General features: G+C 61.5%; 1 long non-coding RNA gene across 11 annotated transcripts in view; it reads left to right on the top strand.

Annotated features, from left to right (window-relative positions):
* The window catches only part of LOC137218209 (uncharacterized), a 977125-nt gene that overhangs the window by 295721 nt on the left and 656771 nt on the right, over positions 1-24633 (top strand). The window lies entirely within an intron of this gene.

Genomic DNA, 24633 nt, shown 5'->3' with positions numbered 1-24633 from the left:
GGGTTAGTGTCAGCGTACGGGTTAGGATTAGGGGACGGGTGAGGGTCAGGCTTCGGGGAAGGGTTAGGGTTCGGGTTCGGGCTAGGGTTAGTGTTAGGGGACGGGGACGGTTTAGGGTCCAGCTGTGGGTACGACAACGCTTTAGGGGGAGCGTACGTATGAGGGCGCGGGTTAGTGTCAGCGTACGGGTTAGGATTAGGGGACGGGTGAGGGTCAGGCTTCGGGGAAGGGTTAGGGTTCGGGTTCGGGCTAGGGTTAGGGTTAGGGGACGGGGACGGTTTAGGGTCCAGGTGAGGGCACGACAACGCTTTAGGGGGAGCGTACGTGTGAGGGCGCGGGTTAGTGTCAGCGTACGGGTTAGGATTAGGGGACGGGTGAGGGTCAGGCTTCGGGGAAGGGTTAGGGTTCGGGTTCGGGCTAGGGTTAGGGTTAGGGGACGGGGACGGTTTAGGGTCCAGCTGAGGGTACGACAATGCTTTAGGGGGAACGTACGTGTGAGGGCGCGGGTTAGTGTCAGCGTACGGGTTAGGATTAGGGGACGGGTGAGGGTCAGGCTTCGGGGAATGGTTAGGGTTCGGGTTCGGGCTAGGGTTAGGGGACGGGGACGGTTTAGGGTCCAGGTGAGGGTACGACAACGCTTTAGGGGGAGCGTACGTGTGAGGGCGCGGGTTAGTGTCAGCGTACGGGTTAGGATTAGGGGACGGGTGAGCGTCAGGCTTCGGGGAAGGGTTAGGGTTCGGGTTCGGGCTAGGGTTAGGGTTAGGGGACGGGGACGGTTTAGGGTCCAGGTGAGGGTACGACAACGCTTTAGGGGGAGCGTACGTGTGAGGGCGTGGGTTAGTGTCAGCGTACGGGTTAGGATTAGGGGACGGGTGAGGGTCAGGCTTCGGGGAAGGGTTAGGGTTCGGGTTCGGGCTAGGGTTAGGGTTAGGGGACGGGGACGGTTTAGGGTCCAGGTGAGGGTACGACAACGCTTTAGGGGGAGCATAAGTGTGAGGGCGCGGGTTAGTGTCAGCGTACGGGTTAGGATTAGGGGACGGGTGAGGGTCAGGCTTCGGGGAAGTGTTGGGGTTCGGGTTCGGGCTAGGGTTAGGGTTAGGGGACGGGGACGGTTTAGGGTCCAGGTGAGGGTACGACAACGCTTTAGGGGGAGCGTACGTGTGAGGGCGCGGGTTAGTGTCAGCGTACGGGTTAGGATTAGGGGACGGGTGATGGTCAGGCTTCGGGGAAGGGTTAGGGTTCGGGATGGGGCTAGGGTTAGGGTTAGGGGACGGGGACGGTTTAGGGTCCAGGTGAGGGTACGACAACGCTTTAGGGGGAGCGTACGTGTGAGGGCGCGGTTTAGTGTCAGCGTACGGGTTAGGATTAGGGGACGGGTGAGGGTCAGGCTTCGGGGAAGTGTTAGGGTTCGTGTTCGGGCTAGGGTTAGGGTTAGGGGACGGGGACGGTTTAGGGTCCAGGTGAGGGTACGACAACGCTTTAGGGGGACCGTACGTGTGAGGGCGCGGGTTAGTGTCAGCGTACGGGTTAGGATTAGGGGACGGGTGAGGGTCAGGCTTCGGGGAAGGGTTAGGGTTCGGGTTCGGGCTAGGGTTAGGGTTAGGGGACGGGGACGGTTTAGGGTCCAGGTGAGGGCACGACAACGCTTTAGGGGGAGCGTACGTGTGAGGGCGCGGGTTAGTGTCAGCGTACGGGTTAGGATTAGGGGACGGGTGAGTGTCAGGCTTCGGGGAAGGGTTAGGGTTCGGGTTCGGGCTAGGGTTAGGGTTAGGGGACGGGGACGGTTTAGGGTCCAGGTGAGGGTACGACAACGCTTTAGGGGGAGCGTACGTGTGAGGGCGCGGGTTAGTGTCAGCGTACGGTTTAGGATTAGGGGACGGGTGAGGGTCAGGCTTCGGGGAAGGGTTAGGGTTCGGGTTCGGGCTAGGGTTAGGGTTAGGGGACGGGGACGGTTTAGGGTCCAGGTGAGGGTACGACAACGCTTTAGGGGGAGCGTACGTGTGAGGGCGCGGGTTAGTGTCAGCGTACGGGTTAGGATTAGGGGACGGGTGAGGGTCAGGCTTCGGGGAAGGGTTAGGGTTCGGGTTCGGGCTAGGGTTAGGGTTAGGGGACGGGGACGGTTTAGGGTCCAGGTGAGGGTACGACAACGCTTTAGGGGGAGCGTACGTGTGAGGGCGCGAGTTAGTGTCAGCGTACGGGTTAGGATTAGGGGACGGGTGAGGGTCAGGCTTCGGGGAAGGGTTAGGGTTCGGGTTCGGGCTAGGGTTAGGGTTAGGGGACGGGGACGGTTTAGGGTCCAGGTGAGTGTACGACAACGCTTTAGGGGGAGCGTACGTGTGAGGGCGCGGGTTAGTGTCAGCGTACGGGTTAGGATTAGGGGACGGGTGAGGGTCAGGCTTCGGGGAAGGGTTAGGGTTCGGGTTCGGGCTAGGGTTAGGGTTAGGGGACGGGGACGGTTTAGGGTCCAGGTGAGGGTACGACAACGCTTTAGGGGGAGCGTACGTGTGAGGGCGCGGGTTAGTGTCAGCGTACGGGTTAGGATTAGGGGACGGGTGAGGGTCAGGCTTCGGGGAAGGGTTAGGGTTCGGGTTCGGGCTAGGGTTAGTGTTAGGGGACGGGGACGGTTTAGGGTCCAGCTGTGGGTACGACAACGCTTTAGGGGGAGCGTACGTATGAGGGCGCGGGTTAGTGTCAGCGTACGGGTTAGGATTAGGGGACGGGTGAGGGTCAGGCTTCGGGGAAGGGTTAGGGTTCGGGTTCGGGCTAGGGTTAGGGTTAGGGGACGGGGACGGTTTAGGGTCCAGGTGAGGGTACGACAACGCTTTAGGGGGAGCGTACGTGTGAGGGCGCGGGTTAGTGTCAGCGTACGGGTTAGGATTAGGGGACGGGTGAGGGTCAGGCTTCGGGGAAGGGTTAGGGTTCGGGTTCGGGCTAGGGTTAGGGTTAGGGGACGGGGACGGTTTAGGGTCCAGCTGAGGGTACGACAATGCTTTAGGGGGACCGTACGTGTGAGGGCGCGGGTTAGTGTCAGCGTACGGGTTAGGATTAGGGGACGGGTGAGGGTCAGGCTTCGGGGAATGGTTAGGGTTCGGGTTCGGGCTAGGGTTAGGGGACGGGGACGGTTTAGGGTCCAGGTGAGGGTACGACAACGCTTTAGGGGGAGCGTACGTGTGAGGGCGCGGGTTAGTGTCAGCGTACGGGTTAGGATTAGGGGACGGGTGAGCGTCAGGCTTCGGGGAAGGGTTAGGGTTCGGGTTCGGGCTAGGGTTAGGGTTAGGGGACGGGGACGGTTTAGGGTCCAGGTGAGGGTACGACAACGCTTTAGGGGGAGCGTACGTGTGAGGGCGTGGGTTAGTGTCAGCGTACGGGTTAGGATTAGGGGACGGGTGAGGGTCAGGCTTCGGGGAAGGGTTAGGGTTCGGGTTCGGGCTAGGGTTAGGGTTAGGGGACGGGGACGGTTTAGGGTCCAGGTGAGGGTACGACAACGCTTTAGGGGGAGCGTAAGTGTGAGGGCGCGGGTTAGTGTCAGCGTACGGGTTAGGATTAGGGGACGGGTGAGGGTCAGGCTTCGGGGAAGTGTTGGGGTTCGGGTTCGGGCTAGGGTTAGGGTTAGGGGACGGGGACGGTTTAGGGTCCAGGTGAGGGTACGACAACGCTTTAGGGGGAGCGTACGTGTGAGGGCGCGGGTTAGTGTCAGCGTACGGGTTAGGATTAGGGGACGGGTGACGGTCAGGCTTCGGGGAAGGGTTAGGGTTCGGGATGGGGCTATGGTTAGGGTTAGGGGACGGGGACGGTTTAGGGTCCAGGTGAGGGTACGACAACGCTTTAGGGGGAGCGTACGTGTGAGGGCGCGGGTTAGTGTCAGCGTACGGGTTAGGATTAGGGGACGGGTGAGGTTCAGGCTTCGGGGAAGTGTTAGGGTTCGTGTTCGGGCTAGGGTTAGGGTTAGGGGACGGGGACGGTTTAGGGTCCAGGTGAGGGTACGACAACGCTTTAGGGGGACCGTACGTGTGAGGGCGCGGGTTAGTGTCAGCGTACGGGTTAGGATTAGGGGACGGGTGAGGGTCAGGCTTCGGGGAAGGGTTACGGTTCGGGTTCGGGCTAGGGTTAGGGTTAGGGGACGGGGACGGTTTAGGGTCCAGGTGAGGGTACGACAGCGCTTTAGGGGGAGCGTACGTGTGAGGGCGCGGGTTAGTGTCAGCGTACGGGTTAGGATTAGGGGACGGGTGAGGGTCTGGCTTCGGGGAAGGGTTAGGGTTCGGGTTCGGGCTAGGGTTAGGGTTAGGGGACGGGGACGGTTTAGGGTCCAGCTGAGGGTACCACAATGCTTTAGGGGGACCGTACGTGTGAGGGCGCGGGTTAGTGTCTGCGTACGGGTTAGGATTAGGGGACGGGTGAGGGTCAGGCTTCGGGGAATGGTCAGGGTTCGGGTTCGGGCTAGGGTTAGGGGACGGGGACGGTTTAGGGTCCAGGTGAGGGTACGACAACGCTTTAGGGGGAGCGTACGTGTGAGGGCGCGGGTTAGTGTCAGCGTACGGGTTAGGATTAGGGGACGGGTGAGGGTCAGGCTTCGGGGAAGGGTTAGGGTTCGGGTTCGGGCTAGGGTTAGGGTTAGGGGACGGGGACGGTTTAGGGTCCAGGTGAGGGTACGACAACGCTTTAGGGGGAGCGTACGTGTGAGGGCGCGGGTTAGTGTCAGCGTACGGGTTAGGATTAGGGGACGGGTGAGGGTTAGGCTTCGGGGAAGGGTTAGGGTTCGGGTTCGGGCTAGGGTTAGGGTTAGGGGACGGGGACGGTTTAGGGTCCAGGTGAGGGTACGACAGCACTTTAGGGGGAGCGTACGTGTGAGGGCGCGGGTTAGTGGCAGCGTACGGGTTAGGATTAGGGGACGGGTGAGGGTCTGGCTTCGGGGAAGGGTTAGGGTTCGGGTTCGGGCTAGGGTTAGGGTTAGGGGACGGGGACGGTTTAGGGTCCAGCTGAGGGTACGACAATGCTTTAGGGGGACCGTACGTGTGAGGGCGCGGGTTAGTGTCTGCGTACGGGTTAGGATTATGGGACGGGTGAGGGTCAGGCTTCGGAGAATGGTTAGGGTTCGGGTTCGGGCTAGGGTTAGGGGACGGGGACGGTTTAGGGTCCAGGTGAGGGTACGACAACGCTTTAGGGGGAGCGTACGTGTGAGGGCGCGGGTTAGTGTCAGCGTACGGGTTAGGATTAGGGGACGGGTGAGCGTCAGGCTTCGGGGAAGGGTTAGGGTTCGGGTTCGGGCTAGCGTTAGGGTTAGGGGAAGGGGACGGTTTAGGGTCCAGGTGAGGGTACGACAACGCTTTAGGGGGAGCGTACGTGTGAGGGCGTGGGTTAGTGTCAGCGTACGGGTTAGGATTAGGGGACGGGTGAGGGTCAGGCTTCGGGGAAGGGTTAGGGTTCGGGTTCGGGCTAGGGTTAGGGTTAGGGGACGGGGACGGTTTAGGGTCCAGGTGAGGGTACGACAACGCTTTAGGGGGAGCGTACGTGTGAGGGCGCGGGTTAGTGTCAGCGTACGGGTTAGGATTAGGGGACGGGTGAGGGTCAGGCTTCGGGGAAGGGTTAGGGTTCGGGTTCGGGCTAGGGTTAGGGTTAGGGGACGGGGACGGTTTAGGGTCCAGGTGAGGGTACGACAACGCTTTAGGGGGAGCGTACGTGTGAGGGCGCGGGTTAGTGTCAGCGTACGGGTTAGGATTAGGGGACGGGTGAGGGTCAGGCTTCGGGGAAGGGTTAGGGTTCGGGTTCGGGCTAGGGTTAGGGTTAGGGGACGGGGACGGTTTAGGGTCCAGGTGAGGGTCCGACAACGCTTTAGGGGGAGCGTACGTGTGAGGGCGCGGGTTAGTGTCAGCGTACGGGTTAGGATTAGGGGACGGGTGATGGTCAGGCTTCGGGGAAGGGTTAGGGTTCGGGTTGGGGCTAGGGTTAGGGTTAGGGGACGGGGACGGTTTAGGGTCCAGGTGAGGGTACGACAACGCTTTAGGGGGAGCGTACGTGTGAGGGCGCGGGTTAGTGTCAGCGTACGGGTTAGGATTAGGGGACGGGTGAGGGTCAGGCTTCGGGGAAGGGTTAGGGTTCGGGTTCGGGCTAGGGTTAGGGTTAGGGGACGGGGACGGTTTAGGGTCCAGGTGAGGGTACGACAACGCTTTAGGGGGAGCGTACGTGTGAGGGCGCGGGTTAGTGTCAGCGTACGGGTTAGGATTAGGGGACGGGTGAGGGTCAGGCTTCGGGGAAGGGTTAGGGTTCGGGTTCGGGCTAGGGTTAGGGTTAGGGGACGGGGACGGTTTAGGGTCCAGGTGAGTGTACGACAACGCTTTAGGGGGAGCGTACGTGTGAGGGCGCGGTTTAGTGTCAGCGTACGGGTTAGGATTAGGGGACGGGTGAGGGTCAGGCTTCGGGGAAGGGTTAGGGTTCGGGTTCGGGCTAGGGTTAGGGTTAGGGGACGGGGACGGTTTAGGGTCCAGGTGAGGGTACGACAACGCTTTAGGGGGAGCGTACGTGTGAGGGCACGGGTTAGTGTCAGCGTACGGTTTAGGATTAGGGGACGGGTGAGGGTCAGGCTTCGGGGAAGGGTTAGGGTTCGGGTTCGGGCTAGGGTTAGAGTTAGGGGACGGGGACGGTTTAGGGTCCAGGTGAGGGTACGACAACGCTTTAGGGGGAGCGTACGTGTGAGGGCGCGGGTTAGTGTCAGCGTACGGGTTAGGATTAGGGGACGGGTGAGGGTCAGGCTTCGGGGAAAGGTTAGTGTTCGGGTTCGGGCTAGGGTTAGGGTTAGGGGACGGGGACGGTTTAGGGTCCAGGTGAGGGTACGACAACGCTTTAGGGGGAGCGTACGTGTGAGGGCGCGGGTTAGTGTCAGCGTACGGGTTAGGATTAGGGGACGGGTGAGGGTCAGGCTTCGGGGAAGGGTTAGGTTTCGGGTTCGGGCTAGGGTTAGGGTTAGGGGACGGGGACGGTTTAGGGTCCAGGTGAGGGTACGACAACGCTTTAGGGGGAGCGTACGTGTGAGGGCGCGGGTTAGTGTCAGCGTACGGGTTAGGATTAGGGGACGGGTGAGGGTCAGGCTTCGGGGAAGGGTTAGGGTTCGGGTTGGGGCTAGGGTTAGGGTTAGGGGACGGGGACGGTTTAGGATCCAGGTGAGGGTACGACAACGCTTTAGGGGGAGCGTACGTGTGAGGGCGCGGGTTAGTGTCAGCGTACGGGTTAGGATTAGGGGACGGGTGAGGGTCAGGCTTCGGGGAAAGGTTAGGGTTCGGGTTCGGGCTAGGGTTAGGGTTAGGGGACGGGGACGGTTTAGGGTCCAGGTGAGGGTACGACAACGCTTTAGGGGGAGCGTACGTGTGAGGGCGCGGGTTAGTGTCAGCGTACGGGTTAGGATTAGGGGACGGGTGAGGGTCAGGCTTCGGGGAAGGGTTAGGTTTCGGGTTCGGGCTAGGGTTAGGGTTAGGGGACGGGGACGGTTTAGGGTCCAGGTGAGGGTACGACAACGCTTTAGGGGGAGCGTACGTGTGAGGGCGCGGGTTAGTGTCAGCGTACGGGTTAGGATTAGGGGACGGGTGAGGGTCAGGCTTCGGGGAAGGGTTAGGGTTCGGGTTGGGGCTAGGGTTAGGGTTAGGGGACGGGGACGGTTTAGGATCCAGGTGAGGGTACGACAACGCTTTAGGGGGAGCGTACGTGTGAGGGCGCGGGTTAGTGTCAGCGTACGGGTTAGGATTAGGGGACGGGTGAGGGTCAGGCTTCGGGGAAGGGTTAGGGTTCGGGTTCGGGCTAGGGTTAGGGTTAGGGGACGGGGACGGTTTAGGGTCCAGGTGAGGGTACGACAGCGCTTTATGGGGAGCGTACGTGTGAGGGCGCGGGTTAGTGTCAGCGTACGGGTTAGGATTAGGGGACGGGTGAGTGTCAGGCTTCGGGGAAGGGTTAGGTTTCGGGTTCGGGCTAGGGTTAGGGTTAGGGAACGGGGACGGTTTAGGGTCCAGGTGAGGGTACGACAACGCTTTAGGGGGAGCGTACGTGTGAGGGCGCGGGTTAGTGTCAGCGTACGGGTTAGGATTAGGGGACGGGTGAGGGTCAGGCTTCGGGGAAGGGTTAGGGTTCGGGTTCGGGCTAGGGTTAGGGTTAGGGGACGGGGACGGTTTAGGGTCCAGGTGAGGGTACGACAGCGCTTTATGGGGAGCGTACGTGTGAGGGCGCGGGTTAGTATCAGCGTACGGGTTAGGATTAGGGGACGGGTGAGGGTCAGGCTTCGGGGAAGGGTTAGGGTTCGGGTTCGGGCTAGGGTTAGGGTTAGGGGACGGGGACGGTTTAGGGTCCAGGTGAGGGTACGACAACGCTTTAGGGGGAGCGTACGTGTGAGGGCGCGGGTTAGTGTCAGCGTACGGGTTAGGATTAGGGGACGGGTGAGGGTCAGGCTTCGGGGAAGGGTTAGGGTTCGGGTTCGGGCTAGGGTTAGGGTTAGGGGACGGGGACGGTTTAGGGTCCAGGTGAGGGTACGACAACGCTTTAGGGGGAGCGTACGTGTGAGGGCGCGGGTTAGTGTCAGCGTACGGGTTAGGATTAGGGGACGGGTGAGGGTCAGGCTTCGGGGAAGGGTTAGGGTTCGGGTTCGGGCTAGGGTTAGGGTTAGGGGACGGGGACGGTTTAGGGTCCAGGTGAGGGTACGACAACGCTTTAGGGGGAGCGTACGTGTGAGGGCGCGGGTTAGTGTCAGCGTACGGGTTAGGATTAGGGGACGGGTGAGGGTCAGGCTTCGGGGAAGGGTTAGGGTTCGGGTTCGGGCTAGGGTTAGGGTTAGGGGACGGGGACGGTTTAGGGTCCAGGTGAGGGTCCGACAACGCTTTAGGGGGAGCGTACGTGTGAGGGCGCGGGTTAGTGTCAGCGTACGGGTTAGGATTAGGGGACGGGTGATGGTCAGGCTTCGGGGAAGGGTTAGGGTTCGGGTTGGGGCTAGGGTTAGGGTTAGGGGACGGGGACGGTTTAGGGTCCAGGTGAGGGTACGACAACGCTTTAGGGGCAGCGTACGTGTGAGGGCGCGGGTTAGTGTCAGCGTACGGGTTAGGATTAGGGGACGGGTGAGGGTCAGGCTTCGGGGAAGGGTTAGGGTTCGGGTTCGGGCTAGGGTTAGGGTTAGGGGACGGGGACGGTTTAGGGTCCAGGTGAGGGTACGACAACGCTTTAGGGGGAGCGTACGTGTGAGGGCGCGGGTTAGTGTCAGCGTACGGGTTAGGATTAGGGGACGGGTGAGGGTCAGGCTTCGGGGAAGTGTTAGGGTTAGGGTTCGGGCTAGGGTTAGGGTTAGGGGACGGGGACGGTTTAGGGTCCAGGTGAGTGTACGACAATGCTTTAGGGGGAGCGTACGTGTGAGGGCGCGGGTTAGTGTCAGCGTACGGGTTAGGATTAGGGGACGGGTGAGGGTCAGGCTTCGGGGAAGGGTTAGGGTTCGGGTTCGGGCTAGGGTTAGGGTTAGGGGACGGGGACGGTTTAGGGTCCAGGTGAGGGTACGACAACGCTTTAGGGGGAGCGTACGTGTGAGGGCACGGGTTAGTGTCAGCGTACGGTTTAGGATTAGGGGACGGGTGAGGGTCAGGCTTCGGGGAAGGGTTAGGGTTCGGGTTCGGGCTAGGGTTAGAGTTAGGGGACGGGGACGGTTTAGGGTCCAGGTGAGGGTACGACAACGCTTTAGGGGGAGCGTACGTGTGAGGGCGCGGGTTAGTGTCAGCGTACGGGTTAGGATTAGGGGACGGGTGAGGGTCAGGCTTCGGGGAAAGGTTAGGGTTCGGGTTCGGGCTAGGGTTAGGGTTAGGGGACGGGGACGGTTTAGGGTCCAGGTGAGGGTACGACAACGCTTTAGGGGGAGCGTACGTGTGAGGGCGCGGGTTAGTGTCAGCGTACGGGTTAGGATTAGGGGACGGGTGAGGGTCAGGCTTCGGGGAAGGGTTAGGTTTCGGGTTCGGGCTAGGGTTAGGGTTAGGGGACGGGGACGGTTTAGGGTCCAGGTGAGGGTACGACAACGCTTTAGGGGGAGCGTACGTGTGAGGGCGCGGGTTAGTGTCAGCGTACGGGTTAGGATTAGGGGACGGGTGAGGGTCAGGCTTCGGGGAAGGGTTAGGGTTCGGGTTGGGGCTAGGGTTAGGGTTAGGGGACGGGGACGGTTTAGGATCCAGGTGAGGGTACGACAACGCTTTAGGGGGAGCGTACGTGTGAGGGCGCGGGTTAGTGTCAGCGTACGGGTTAGGATTAGGGGACGGGTGAGGGTCAGGCTTCGGGGAAGGGTTAGGGTTCGGATTCGGGCTAGGGTTAGGGTTAGGGGACGGGGATGGTTTAGGGTCCAGGTGAGGGTACGACAACGCATTAGGGGGATCGTACGTGTGAGGGCGCGGGTTAGTGTCAGCGTACGGGTTAGGATTAGGGGACGGGTGAGTGTCAGGCTTCGGGGAAGGGTTAGGTTTCGGGTTCGGGCTAGGGTTAGGGTTAGGGAACGGGGACGGTTTAGGGTCCAGGTGAGGGTACGACAACGCTTTAGGGGGAGCGTACGTGTGAGGGCGCGGGTTAGTGTCAGCGTACGGGTTAGGATTAGGGGACGGGTGAGGGTCAGGCTTCGGGGAAGGGTTAGGGTTCGGGTTCGGGCTAGGGTTAGGGTTAGGGGACGGGGACGGTTTAGGGTCCAGGTGAGGGTACGACAGCGCTTTATGGGGAGCGTACGTGTGAGGGCGCGGGTTAGTATCAGCGTACGGGTTAGGATTAGGGGACGGGTGAGGGTCAGGCTTCGGGGAAGGGTTAGGGTTCGGGTTCGGGCTAGGGTTAGGGTTAGGGGACGGGGACGGTTTAGGGTCCAGGTGAGGGTACGACAACGCTTTAGGGGGAGCGTACGTGTGAGGGCGCGGGTTAGTGTCAGCGTACGGGTTAGGATTAGGGGACGGGTGAGGGTCAGGCTTCGGGGAAGGGTTAGGGTTCGGGTTGGGGCTAGGGTTAGGGTTAGGGGACGGGGACGGTTTAGGGTCCAGGTGAGGGTACGACAACGCTTTAGGGGGAGCGTACGTGTGAGGGCGCGGATTAGTGTCAGCGTACGGGTTAGGATTAGGGGACGGGTGAGGGTCAGGCTTCGGGGAAGGGTTAGGGTTCGGGTTCGGGCTAGGGTTAGGGTTAGGGGACGGGGACGGTTTAGGGTCCAGGTGAGGGTACGACAACGCTTTAGGGGGAGCGTACGTGTGAGGGCGCGGGTTAGTGTCAGCGTACGGGTTAGGATTAGGGGACGGGTGAGGGTCAGGCTTCGGGGAAGGGTTAGGGTTCGGGTTCGGGCTAGGGTTAGGGTTAGGGGACGGGGACGGTTTAGGGTCCAGGTGAGGGTACGACAACGCTTTAGGGGGAGCGTACGTGTGAGGGCGCGGGTTAGTGTCAGCGTACGGGTTAGGATTAGGGGACGGGTGAGGGTCAGGCTTCGGGGAAGGGTTAGGGTTCGGGTTCGGGCTAGGGTTAGGGTTAGGGGACGGGGACGGTTTAGGGTCCAGGTGAGGGTACGACAGCGCTTTAGGGGGAGCGTACGTGTGAGGGCGCGGATTAGTGTCAGCGTACGGGTTAGGATTAGGGGACGGGTGAGGGTCAGGCTTCGGGGAAGGGTTAGGGTTCGGGTTCGGGCTAGGGTTAGGGTTAGGGGACGGGGACGGTTTAGGGTCCAGGTGAGGGTACGACAACGCTTTAGGGGGAGCGTACGTGTGAGGGCGCGGGTTAGTGTCAGCGTACGGGTTAGGATTAGGGGACGGGTGAGGGTCAGGCTTCGGGGAAGGGTTAGGGTTCGGGTTCGGGCTAGGGTTAGGGTTAGGGGACGGGGACGGTTTAGGGTCCAGGTGAGGGTACGACAACGCTTTAGGGGGAGCGTACGTGTGAGGGCGCGGGTTAGTGTCAGCGTACGGGTTAGGATTAGGGGACGGGTGAGGGTCAGGCTTCGGGGAAGGGTTAGGGTTCGGGTTCGGGCTAGGGTTAGGGTTAGGGGACGGGGACGGTTTAGGGTCCAGGTGAGTGTACGACAACGCTTTAGGGGGAGCGTACGTGTGAGGGCGCGGGTTAGTGTCAGCGTACGGGTTAGGATTAGGGGACGGGTGAGGGTCAGGCTTCGGGGAAGGGTTAGGGTTCGGGTTCGGGCTAGGGTTAGGGTTACGGGACGGGGACGGTTTAGGGTCCAGGTGAGGGTACGACAACGCTTTAGGGGGAGCGTACGTGTGAGGGCGCGTGTTAGTGTCAGCGTACGGGTTAGGATTATGGGACGGGTGAGGGTCAGGCTTCGGGGAAGGGTTAGGGTTCGGGTTCGGGCTAGGGTTAGGGTTAGGGGACGGGGACGGTTTAGGGTCCAGGTGAGGGTACGACAGCGCTTTATGGGGAGCGTACGTGTGAGGGCGTGGGTTAGTAGCAGCGTACGGGTTAGGATTAGGGGACGGGTGAGGGTCAGGCTTCGGGGAAGGGTTAGGGTTCGGGTTCGGGCTAGGGTTAGGGTTAGGGGACGGGGACGGTTTAGGGTCCAGGTGAGGGTACGACAACGCTTTAGGGGGAGCGTACGTGTGAGGGCGCGGGTTAGTGTCAGCGTACGGGTTAGGATTAGGGGACGGGTGAGGGTCAGGCTTCGGGGAAGGGTTAGGGTTCGGGTTCGGGCTAGGGTTAGGGTTAGGGGACGGGGACGGTTTAGGGTCCAGGTGAGGGTACGACAACGCTTTAGGGGGAGCGTACGTGTGAGGGCGCGGGTTAGTGTCAGTGTACGGGTTAGGATTAGGGGACGGGTGAGGGTCAGGCTTCGGGGAAGGGTTAGGGTTCGGGTTCGGGCTAGGGTTAGGGTTAGGGGACGGGGACGGTTTAGGGTCCAGGTGAGGGTACGACAACGCTTTAGGGGGAGCGTACGTGTGAGGGCGCGGGTTAGTGTCAGCGTACGGGTTAGGATTAGGGGACGGGTGAGGGTCAGGCTTCGGGGAAGGGTTAGGGTTCGGGTTCGGGCTAGGGTTAGGGTTAGGGGACGGGGACGGTTTAGGGTCCAGGTGAGGGTACGACAGCGCTTTAGGGGGAGCGTACGTGTGAGGGCGCGGATTAGTGTCAGCGTACGGGTTAGGATTAGGGGACGGGTGAGGGTCAGGCTTCGGGGAAGGGTTAGGGTTCGGGTTCGGGCTAGGGTTAGGGTTAGGGGACGGGGACGGTTTAGGGTCCAGGTGAGGGTACGACAACGCTTTAGGGGGAGCGTACGTGTGAGGGCGCGGGTTAGTGTCAGCGTACGGGTTAGGATTAGGGGACGGGTGAGGGTCAGGCTTCGGGGAAGGGTTAGGGTTCGGGTTCGGGCTAGGGTTAGGGTTAGGGGACGGGGACGGTTTAGGGTCCAGGTGAGGGTACGACAACGCTTTAGGGGGAGCGTACGTGTGAGGGCGCGGGTTAGTGTCAGCGTACGGGTTAGGATTAGGGGACGGGTGAGGGTCAGGCTTCGGGGAAGGGTTAGGGTTCGGGTTCGGGCTAGGGTTAGGGTTAGGGGACGGGGACGGTTTAGGGTCCAGGTGAGTGTACGACAACGCTTTAGGGGGAGCGTACGTGTGAGGGCGCGGGTTAGTGTCAGCGTACGGGTTAGGATTAGGGGACGGGTGAGGGTCAGGCTTCGGGGAAGGGTTAGGGTTCGGGTTCGGGCTAGGGTTAGGGTTACGGGACGGGGACGGTTTAGGGTCCAGGTGAGGGTACGACAACGCTTTAGGGGGAGCGTACGTGTGAGGGCGCGTGTTAGTGTCAGCGTACGGGTTAGGATTATGGGACGGGTGAGGGTCAGGCTTCGGGGAAGGGTTAGGGTTCGGGTTCGGGCTAGGGTGAGGGTTAGGGGACGGGGACGGTTTAGGGTCCAGCTGAGGGTACGACAACGCTTTAGGGGGAGCGTACGTGTGAGGGCGCGGGTTAGTGTCAGCGTACGGGTTAGGATTAGGGGACGGGTGAGGGTCAGGCTTCGGGGAAGGGTTAGGGTTCGGGTTCGGGCTAGGGTTAGGGTTAGGGGACGGGGACGGTTTAGGGTCCAGGTGAGTGTACGACAACGCTTTAGGGGGAGCGTACGTGTGAGGGCGCGGGTTAGTGTCAGCGTACGGGTTAGGATTAGGGGACGGGTGAGGGTCAGGCTTCGGGGAAGGGTTAGGGTTCGGGTTCGGGCTAGGGTTAGGGTTACGGGACGGGGACGGTTTAGGGTCCAGGTGAGGGTACGACAACGCTTTAGGGGGAGCGTACGTGTGAGGGCGCGTGTTAGTGTCAGCGTACGGGTTAGGATTATGGGACGGGTGAGGGTCAGGCTTCGGGGAAGGGTTAGGGTTCGGGTTCGGGCTAGGGTTAGGGTTAGGGGACGGGGACGGTTTAGGGTCCAGGTGAGGGTACGACAGCGCTTTATGGGGAGCGTACGTGTGAGGGCGTGGGTTAGTAGCAGCGTACGGGTTAGGATTAGGGGACGGGTGAGGGTCAGGCTTCGGGGAAGGGTTAGGGTTCGGGTTCGGGCTAGGGTTAGGGTTAGGGGACGGGGACGGTTTAGGGTCCAGGTGAGGGTACGACAACGCTTTAGGGGGAGCGTACGTGTGAGGGCGCGGGTTAGTGTCAGCGTACGGGTTAGGATTAGGGGACGGGTGAGGGTCAGGCTTCGGGGAAGGGTTAGGGTTCGGGTTCGGGCTAGGGTTAGGGTTAGGGGACGGGGACGGTTTAGGGTCCAGGTGAGGGTACGACAACGCTTTAGGGGGAGCGTACGTGTGAGGGCGCGGGTTAGTGTCAGTGTACGGGTTAGGATTAGGGGACGGGTGAGGGTCAGGCTTCGGGGAAGGGTTAGGGTTCGGGTTCGGGCTAGGGTTAGGGTTAGGGGACGGGGACGGTTTAGGGTCCAGGTGAGGGTACGACAGCGCTTTAGGGGGAGCGTACGTGTGAGGGCGCGGGTTAGTGTCAGCGTACGGGTTAGGATTAGGGGACGGGTGAGGGTCAGGCTTCGGGGAAGGTTTAGGGTTCGGGTTCGGGCTAGGTTTAGGGTTAGGGGACGGGGACGGTTTAGGGTCCAGCTGAGGGTACGACAACGCTTTAGGGGGAGCGTACGTGTGAGGGCGCGGGTTAGTGTCAGCGTACGGGTTAGGATTAGGGGACGGGTGAGGGTCAGGCTTCGGGGAAGGGTTAGGGTTCGGGTTCGGGCTAGGGTTAGGGTTAGGGGACGGGGACGGTTTAGGGTCCAGGTGAGGGTACGACAACGCTTTAGGGGGAGCGTACGTGTGAGGGCGCGGGTTAGTGTCAGCGTACGGGTTAGGATTAGGGGACGGGTGAGGGTCAGGCTTCGGGGAAGGGTTAGGGTTCGGGTTCGGGCTAGGGTTAGGGTTAGGGGACGGGGACGGTTTAGGGTCCAGGTGAGGGTACGACAGCGCTTTAGGGGGAGCGTACGTGTGAGGGCGCGGGTTAGTGTCAGCGTAAGGGTTAGGATTAGGGGACGGGTGAGGGTCAGGCTTCGGGGAAGGGTTAGGGTTCGGGTTCGGGCTAGGGTGAGGGTTAGGGGACGGGGACGGTTTAGGGTCCAGCTGAGGGTACGACAACGCTTTAGGGGGAGCGTACGTGTGAGGGCGCGGGTTAGTGTCAGCGTACGGGTTAGGATTAGGGGACGGGTGAGGGTCAGGCTTCGGGGAAGGGTTAGGATTCGGGTTCGGGCTAGGGTTAGGGTTAGGGGACGGGGACGGTTTAGGGTCCAGGTGAGGGTATGACAACGCTTTAGGGGGAGCGTACGTGTGAGGGCGCGGGTTAGTGTCAGCGTACGGGTTAGGATTAGGGGACGGGTGAGGGTCAGGCTTCGGGGAAGGGTTAGGGTTCGGGTTCGGGCTAGGGTTAGGGTTAGGGGACGGGGACGGTTTAGGGTCCAGGTGAGGGTACGACAACGCTTTAGGGGGAGCGTACGTGTGAGGGCGCGGGTTAGTGTCAGCGTACGGGTTAGGATTAGGGGACGGGTGAGGGTCAGGCTTCGGGGAAGGGTTAGGGTTCGGGTTCGGGCTAGGGTTAGGGTTAGGGGACGGGGACGGTTTAGGGTCCAGGTGAGGGTACGACAACGCTTTAGGGGGAGCGTACGTGTGAGGGCGCGGGTTAGTGTCAGCGTACGGGTTAGGATTAGGGGACGGGTGAGGGTCAGGCTTCGGGGAAGGGTTAGGGTTCGGGTTCGGGCTAGGGTTAGGGTTAGGGGACGGGGACGGTTTAGGGTCCAGGTGAGGGTACGACAGCGCTTTACGGGGAGCGTACGTGTGAGGGCGCGGATTAGTGTCAGCGTACGGGTTAGGATTAGGGGACGGGTGAGGGTCAGGCTTCGGGGAAGGGTTAGGGTTCGGGTTCGGGCTAGGGTTAGGGTTAGGGGACGGGGACGGTTTAGGGTCCAGGTGAGGGTACGACAACGCTTTAGGGGGAGCGTACGTGTGAGGGCGCGGGTTAGTGTCAGCGTACGGGTTAGGATTAGGGGACGGGTGAGGGTCAGGCTTCGGGGAAGGGTTAGGGTTCGGGTTCGGGCTAGGGTTAGGGTTAGGGGACGGGGACGGTTTAGGGTCCAGGTGAGGGTACGACAACGCTTTAGGGGGAGCGTACGTGTGAGGGCGCGGGTCAGTGTCAGCGTACGGGTTAGGATTAGGGGACGGGTGAGGGTCAGGCTTCGGGGAAGGGTTAGGGTTCGGGTTCGGGCTAGGGTTAGGGTTAGGGGACGGGGACGGTTTAGGGTCCAGGTGAGTGTACGACAACGCTTTAGGGGGAGCGTACGTGTGAGGGCGCGGGTTAGTGTCAGCGTACGGGTTAGGATTAGGGGACGGGTGAGGGTCAGGCTTCGGGGAAGGGTTAGGGTTCGGGTTCGGGCTAGGGTTAGGGTTACGGGACGGGGACGGTTTAGGGTCCAGGTGAGGGTACGACAACGCTTTAGGGGGAGCGTACGTGTGAGGGCGCGTGTTAGTGTCAGCGTACGGGTTAGGATTATGGGACGGGTGAGGGTCAGGCTTCGGGGAAGGGTTAGGGTTCGGGTTCGGGCTAGGGTTAGGGTTAGGGGACGGGGACGGTTTAGGGTCCAGGTGAGGGTACGACAGCGCTTTATGGGGAGCGTACGTGTGAGGGCGTGGGTTAGTAGCAGCGTACGGGTTAGGATTAGGGGACGGGTGAGGGTCAGGCTTCGGGGAAGGGTTAGGGTTCGGGTTCGGGCTAGGGTTAGGGTTAGGGGACGGGGACGGTTTAGGGTCCAGGTGAGGGTACGACAATGCTTTAGGGGGATCGTACGTGTGAGGGCGCGGGTTAGTGTCAGCGTACGGGTTAGGATTAGGGGACGGGTGAGGGTCAGGCTTCGGGGAAGGGTTAGGGTTCGGGTTCGGGCTAGGGTTAGGGTTAGGGGACGGGGACGGTTTAGGGTCCAGGTGAGGGTACGACAACGCTTTAGGGGGAGCGTACGTGTGAGGGCGCGGGTTAGTGTCAGTGTACGGGTTAGGATTAGGGGACGGGTGAGGGTCAGGCTTCGGGGAAGGGTTAGGGTTCGGGTTCGGGCTAGGGTTAGGGTTAGGGGACGGGGACGGTTTAGGGTCCAGGTGAGGGTACGACAGCGCTTTAGGGGGAGCGTACGTGTGAGGGCGCGGGTTAGTGTCAGCGTACGGGTTAGGATTAGGGGACGGGTGAGGGTCAGGCTTCGGGGAAGGTTTAGGGTTCGGGTTCGGGCTAGGTTTAGGGTTAGGGGACGGGGACGGTTTAGGGTCCAGCTGAGGGTACGACAACGCTTTAGGGGGAGCGTACGTGTGAGGGCGCGGGTTAGTGTCAGCGTACGGGTTAGGATTAGGGGACGGGTGAGGGTCAGGCTTCGGGGAAGGGTTAGGGTTCGGGTTCGGGCTAGGGTTAGGGTTAGGGGACGGGGACGGTTTAGGGTCCAGGTGAGGGTACGACAACGCTTTAGGGGGAGCGTACGTGTGAGGGCGCGGGTTAGTGTCAGCGTACGGGTTAGGATTAGGGGACGGGTGAGGGTCAGGCTTCGGGGAAGGGTTAGGGTTCGGGTTCGGGCTAGGGTTAGGGTTAGGGGACGGGGACGGTTTAGGGTCCAGGTGAGGGTACGACAGCGCTTTAGGGGGAGCGTACGTGTGAGGGCGCGGGTTAGTGTCAGCGTAAGGGTTAGGATTAGGGGACGGGTGAGGGTCAGGCTTCGGGGAAGGGTTAGGGTTCGGGTTCGGGCTAGGGTGAGGGTTAGGGGACGGGGACGGTTTAGGGTCCAGCTGAGGGTACGACAACGCTTTAGGGGGAGCGTACGTGTGAGGGCGCGGGTTAGTGTCAGCGTACGGGTTAGGATTAGGGGACGGGTGAGGGTCAGGCTTCGGGGAAGTGTTAGGATTCGGGTTGGGGCTAGGGTTAGGGTTAGGGGACGGGGACGGTTTAGGGTCCAGGTGAGGGTATGACAACGCTTTAGGGGGAGCGTACGTGTGAGGGCGCGGGTTAGTGTCAGCGTACGGGTTAGGATTAGGGGACGGGTGAGGGTCAGGCTTCGGGGAAGGGTTAGGGTTCGGGTTCGGGCTAGGGTTAGGGTTAGGGGACGGGGACGGTTTAGGGTCCAGGTGAGGGTACGACAACGCTTTAGGGGGAGCGTACGTGTGAGGGCGCGGGTTAGTGTCAGCGTACGGGTTAGGATTAGGGGACGGGTGAGGGTCAGGCTTCGGGGAAGGGTTAGGGTTCGGGTTCGGGCTAGGGTTAGGGTTAGGGGACGGGGACGGTTTAGGGTCCAGGTGAGGGTACGACAACGCTTTAGGGGGAGCGTACGTGTGAGGGCGCGGGTTAGTGTCAGCGTACGGGTTAGGATTAGGGGACGGGTGAGGGTCAGGCTTCGGGGAAGGGTTAGGGTTCGGGTTCGGGCTAGGGTTAGGGTTAGGGGACGGGGACGGTTTAGGGTCCAGGTGAGTGTACGACAACGCTTTAGGGGGAGCGTACGTGTGAGGGCGCGGGTTAGTGTCAGCGTACGGGTTAGGATTAGGGGACGGGTGAGGGTCAGGCTTCGGGGAAGGGTTAGGGTTCGGGTTCGGGCTAGGGTTAGGGTTACGGGACGGGGACGGTTTAGGGTCCAGGTGAGGGTACGACAACGCTTTAGGGGGAGCGTACGTGTGAGGGCGCGTGTTAGTGTCAGCGTACGGGTTAGGATTATGGGACGGGTGAGGGTCAGGCTTCGGGGAAGGGTTAGGGTTCGGGTTCGGGCTAGGGTTAGGGTTAGGGGACGGGGACGGTTTAGGGTCCAGGTGAGGGTACGACAGCGCTTTATGGGGAGCGTACGTGTGAGGGCGTGGGTTAGTAGCAGCGTACGGGTTAGGATTAGGGGACGGGTGAGGGTCAGGCTTCGGGGAAGGGTTAGGGTTCGGGTTCGGGCTAGGGTTAGGGTTAGGGGACGGGGACGGTTTAGGGTCCAGGTGAGGGTACGACAACGCTTTAGGGGGAGCGTACGTGTGAGGGCGCGGGTTAGTGTCAGCGTACGGGTTAGGATTAGGGGACGGGTGAGGGTCAGGCTTCGGGGAAGGGTTAGGGTTCGGGTTCGGGCTAGGGTTAGGGTTAGGGGACGGGGACGGTTTAGGGTCCAGGTGAGGGTACGACAACGCTTTAGGGGGAGCGTACGTGTGAGGGCGCGGGTTAGTGTCAGTGTACGGGTTAGGATTAGGGGACGGGTGAGGGTCAGGCTTCGGGGAAGGGTTAGGGTTCGGGTTCGGGCTAGGGTTAGGGTTAGGGGACGGGGACGGTTTAGGGTCCAGGTGAGGGTACGACAGCGCTTTAGGGGGAGCGTACGTGTGAGGGCGCGGGTTAGTGTCAGCGTACGGGTTAGGATTAGGGGACGGGTGAGGGTCAGGCTTCGGGGAAGGTTTAGGGTTCGGGTTCGGGCTAGGTTTAGGGTTAGGGGACGGGGACGGTTTAGGGTCCAGCTGAGGGTACGACAACGCTTTAGGGGGAGCGTACGTGTGAGGGCGCGGGTTAGTGTCAGCGTACGGGTTAGGATTAGGGGACGGGTGAGGGTCAGGCTTCGGGGAAGGGTTAGGGTTCGGGTTCGGGCTAGGGTTAGGGTTAGGGGACGGGGACGGTTTAGGGTCCAGGTGAGGGTACGACAACGCTTTAGGGGGAGCGTACGTGTGAGGGCGCGGGTTAGTGTCAGCGTACGGGTTAGGATTAGGGGACGGGTGAGGGTCAGGCTTCGGGGAAGGGTTAGGGTTCGGGTTCGGGCTAGGGTTAGGGTTAGGGGACGGGGACGGTTTAGGGTCCAGGTGAGGGTACGACAGCGCTTTAGGGGGAGCGTACGTGTGAGGGCGCGGGTTAGTGTCAGCGTAAGGGTTAGGATTAGGGGACGGGTGAGGGTCAGGCTTCGGGGAAGGGTTAGGGTTCGGGTTCGGGCTAGGGTGAGGGTTAGGGGACGGGGACGGTTTAGGGTCCAGCTGAGGGTACGACAACGCTTTAGGGGGAGCGTACGTGTGAGGGCGCGGGTTAGTGTCAGCGTACGGGTTAGGATTAGGGGACGGGTGAGGGTCAGGCTTCGGGGAAGTGTTAGGATTCGGGTTGGGGCTAGGGTTAGGGTTAGGGGACGGGGACGGTTTAGGGTCCAGGTGAGGGTATGACAACGCTTTAGGGGGAGCGTACGTGTGAGGGCGCGGGTTAGTGTCAGCGTACGGGTTAGGATTAGGGGACGGGTGAGGGTCAGGCTTCGGGGAAGGGTTAGGGTTCGGGTTCGGGCTAGGGTTAGGGTTAGGGGACGGGGACGGTTTAGGGTCCAGGTGAGGGTACGACAACGCTTTAGGGGGAGCGTACGTGTGAGGGCGCGGGTTAGTGTCAGCGTACGGGTTAGGATTAGGGGACGGGTGAGGGTCAGGCTTCGGGGAAGGGTTAGGGTTCGGGTTCGGGCTAGGGTTAGGGTTAGGGGACGGGGACGGTTTAGGGTCCAGGTGAGGGTACGACAACGCTTTAGGGGGAGCGTACGTGTGAGGGCGCGGGTTAGTGTCAGCGTACGGGTTAGGATTAGGGGACGGGTGAGGGTCAGGCTTCGGGGAAGGGTTAGGGTTCGGGTTCGGGCTAGGGTTAGGGTTAGGGGACGGGGACGGTTTAGGGTCCAGGTGAGGGTACGACAGCGCTTTAGGGGGAGCGTACGTGTGAGGGCGCGGATTAGTGTCAGCGTACGGGTTAGGATTAGGGGACGGGTGAGGGTCAGGCTTCGGGGAAGGGTTAGGGTTCGGGTTCGGGCTAGGGTTAGGGTTAGGGGACGGGGACGGTTTAGGGTCCAGGTGAGGGTACGACAACGCTTTAGGGGGAGCGTACGTGTGAGGGCGCGGGTTAGTGTCAGCGTACGGGTTAGGATTAGGGGACGGGTGAGGGTCAGGCTTCGGGGAAGGGTTAGGGTTCGGGTTCGGGCTAGGGTTAGGGTTAGGGGACGGGGACGGTTTAGGGTCCAGGTGAGGGTACGACAACGCTTTAGGGGGAGCGTACGTGTGAGGGCGCGGGTCAGTGTCAGCGTACGGGTTAGGATTAGGGGACGGGTGAGGGTCAGGCTTCGGGGAAGGGTTAGGGTTCGGGTTCGGGCTAGGGTTAGGGTTAGGGGACGGGGACGGTTTAGGGTCCAGGTGAGTGTACGACAACGCTTTAGGGGGAGCGTACGTGTGAGGGCGCGGGTTAGTGTCAGCGTACGGGTTAGGATTAGGGGACGGGTGAGGGTCAGGCTTCGGGGAAGGGTTAGGGTTCGGGTTCGGGCTAGGGTTAGGGTTACGGGACGGGGACGGTTTAGGGTCCAGGTGAGGGTACGACAACGCTTTAGGGGGAGCGTACGTGTGAGGGCGCGTGTTAGTGTCAGCGTACGGGTTAGGATTATGGGACGGGTGAGGGTCAGGCTTCGGGGAAGGGTTAGGGTTCGGGTTCGGGCTAGGGTTAGGGTTAGGGGACGGGGACGGTTTAGGGTCCAGGTGAGGGTACGACAGCGCTTTATGGGGAGCGTACGTGTGAGGGCGTGGGTTAGTAGCAGCGTACGGGTTAGGATTAGGGGACGGGTGAGGGTCAGGCTTCGGGGAAGGGTTAGGGTTCGGGTTCGGGCTAGGGTTAGGGTTAGGGGACGGGGACGGTTTAGGGTCCAGGTGAGGGTACGACAATGCTTTAGGGGGATCGTACGTGTGAGGGCGCGGGTTAGTGTCAGCGTACGGGTTAGGATTAGGGGACGGGTGAGGGTCAGGCTTCGGGGAAGGGTTAGGGTTCGGGTTCGGGCTAGGGTTAGGGTTAGGGGACGGGGACGGTTTAGGGTCCAGGTGAGGGTACGACAACGCTTTAGGGGGAGCGTACGTGTGAGGGCGCGGGTTAGTGTCAGTGTACGGGTTAGGATTAGGGGACGGGTGAGGGTCAGGCTTCGGGGAAGGGTTAGGGTTCGGGTTCGGGCTAGGGTTAGGGTTAGGGGACGGGGACGGTTTAGGGTCCAGGTGAGGGTACGACAGCGCTTTAGGGGGAGCGTACGTGTGAGGGCGCGGGTTAGTGTCAGCGTACGGGTTAGGATTAGGGGACGGGTGAGGGTCAGGCTTCGGGGAAGGTTTAGGGTTCGGGTTCGGGCTACGTTTAGGGTTAGGGGACGGGGACGGTTTAGGGTCCAGCTGAGGGTACGACAACGCTTTAGGGGGAGCGTACGTGTGAGGGCGCGGGTTAGTGTCAGCGTACGGGTTAGGATTAGGGGACGGGTGAGGGTCAGGCTTCGGGGAAGGGTTAGGGTTCGGGTTCGGGCTAGGGTTAGGGTTAGGGGACGGGGACGGTTTAGGGTCCAGGTGAGGGTACGACAACGCTTTAGGGGGAGCGTACGTGTGAGGGCGCGGGTTAGTGTCAGCGTACGGGTTAGGATTAGGGGACGGGTGAGGGTCAGGCTTCGGGGAAGGGTTAGGGTTCGGGTTCGGGCTAGGGTTAGGGTTAGGGGACGGGGACGGTTTAGGGTCCAGGTGAGGGTACGACAGCGCTTTAGGGGGAGCGTACGTGTGAGGGCGCGGGTTAGTGTCAGCGTAAGGGTTAGGATTAGGGGACGGGTGAGGGTCAGGCTTCGGGGAAGGGTTAGGGTTCGGGTTCGGGCTAGGGTGAGGGTTAGGGGACGGGGACGGTTTAGGGTCCAGCTGAGGGTACGACAACGCTTTAGGGGGAGCGTACGTGTGAGGGCGCGGGTTAGTGTCAGCGTACGGGTTAGGATTAGGGGACGGGTGAGGGTCAGGCTTCGGGGAAGTGTTAGGATTCGGGTTGGGGCTAGGGTTAGGGTTAGGGGACGGGGACGGTTTAGGGTCCAGGTGAGGGTATGACAACGCTTTAGGGGGAGCGTACGTGTGAGGGCGCGGGTTAGTGTCAGCGTACGGGTTAGGATTAGGGGACGGGTGAGGGTCAGGCTTCGGGGAAGGGTTAGGGTTCGGGTTCGGGCTAGGGTTAGGGTTAGGGGACGGGGACGGTTTAGGGTCCAGGTGAGGGTACGACAACGCTTTAGGGGGAGCGTACGTGTGAGGGCGCGGGTTAGTGTCAGCGTACGGGTTAGGATTAGGGGACGGGTGAGGGTCAGGCTTCGGGGAAGGGTTAGGGTTCGGGTTCGGGCTAGGGTTAGGGTTAGGGGACGGGGACGGTTTAGGGTCCAGGTGAGGGTACGACAACGCTTTAGGGGGAGCGTACGTGTGAGGGCGCGGGTTAGTGTCAGCGTACGGGTTAGGATTAGGGGACGGGTGAGGGTCAGGCTTCGGGGAAGGGTTAGGGTTCGGGTTCGGGCTAGGGTTAGGGTTAGGGGACGGGGACGGTTTAGGGTCCAGGTGAGGGTACGACAGCGCTTTAGGGGGAGCGTACGTGTGAGGGCGCGGATTAGTGTCAGCGTACGGGTTAGGATTAGGGGACGGGTGAGGGTCAGGCTTCGGGGAAGGGTTAGGGTTCGGGTTCGGGCTAGGGTGAGGGTTAGGGGACGGGGACGGTTTAGGGTCCAGCTGAGGGTACGACAACGCTTTAGGGGGAGCGTACGTGTGAGGGCGCGGGTTAGTGTCAGCGTACGGGTTAGGATTAGGGGACGGGTGAGGGTCAGGCTTCGGGGAAGTGTTAGGGTTCGGGTTGGGGCTAGGGTTAGGGTTAGGGGACGGGGACGGTTTAGGGTCCAGGTGAGGGTACGACAACGCTTTAGGGGGAGCGTACGTGTGAGGGCGCGGGTTAGTGTCAGCGTACGGGTTAGGATTAGGGGACGGGTGAGGGTCAGGCTTCGGGGAAGGGTTAGTTTTCGGGTTCGGGCTAGGGTTAGGGTTAGGGAACGGGGACGGTTTAGGGTCCAGATGAGGGTACGACAACGCTTTAGGGGGAGCGTACGTGTGAGGGCGCGGGTTAGTGTCAGCGTACGGGTTAGGATTAGGGGACGGGTGAGGGTCAGGCTTCGGGGAAGGGTTAGGGTTCGGGTTGGGGCTAGGGTTAGGGTTAGGGGACGGGGACGGTTTAGGGTCCAGGTGAGGTTACGACAACGCTTTAGGGGGAGCGTACGTGTGAGGGCGCGGGTTAGTGTCAGCGTACGGGTTAGGATTAGGGGACGGGTGAGGGTCAGGCTTCGGGGAAGGGTTAGGGTTCGGGTTGGGGCTAGGGTTAGGGTTAGGGGACGGGGACGGTTTAGGGTCCAGGTGAGGG

The sequence above is a fragment of the Pseudorca crassidens genome, unplaced genomic scaffold, assembly GCF_039906515.1.
Source record: "Pseudorca crassidens isolate mPseCra1 unplaced genomic scaffold, mPseCra1.hap1 Scaffold_46, whole genome shotgun sequence".
Lineage (NCBI taxonomy): Eukaryota > Metazoa > Chordata > Mammalia > Artiodactyla > Delphinidae > Pseudorca > Pseudorca crassidens.
This window is presented reverse-complemented; position numbering and strand designations above follow the sequence as displayed.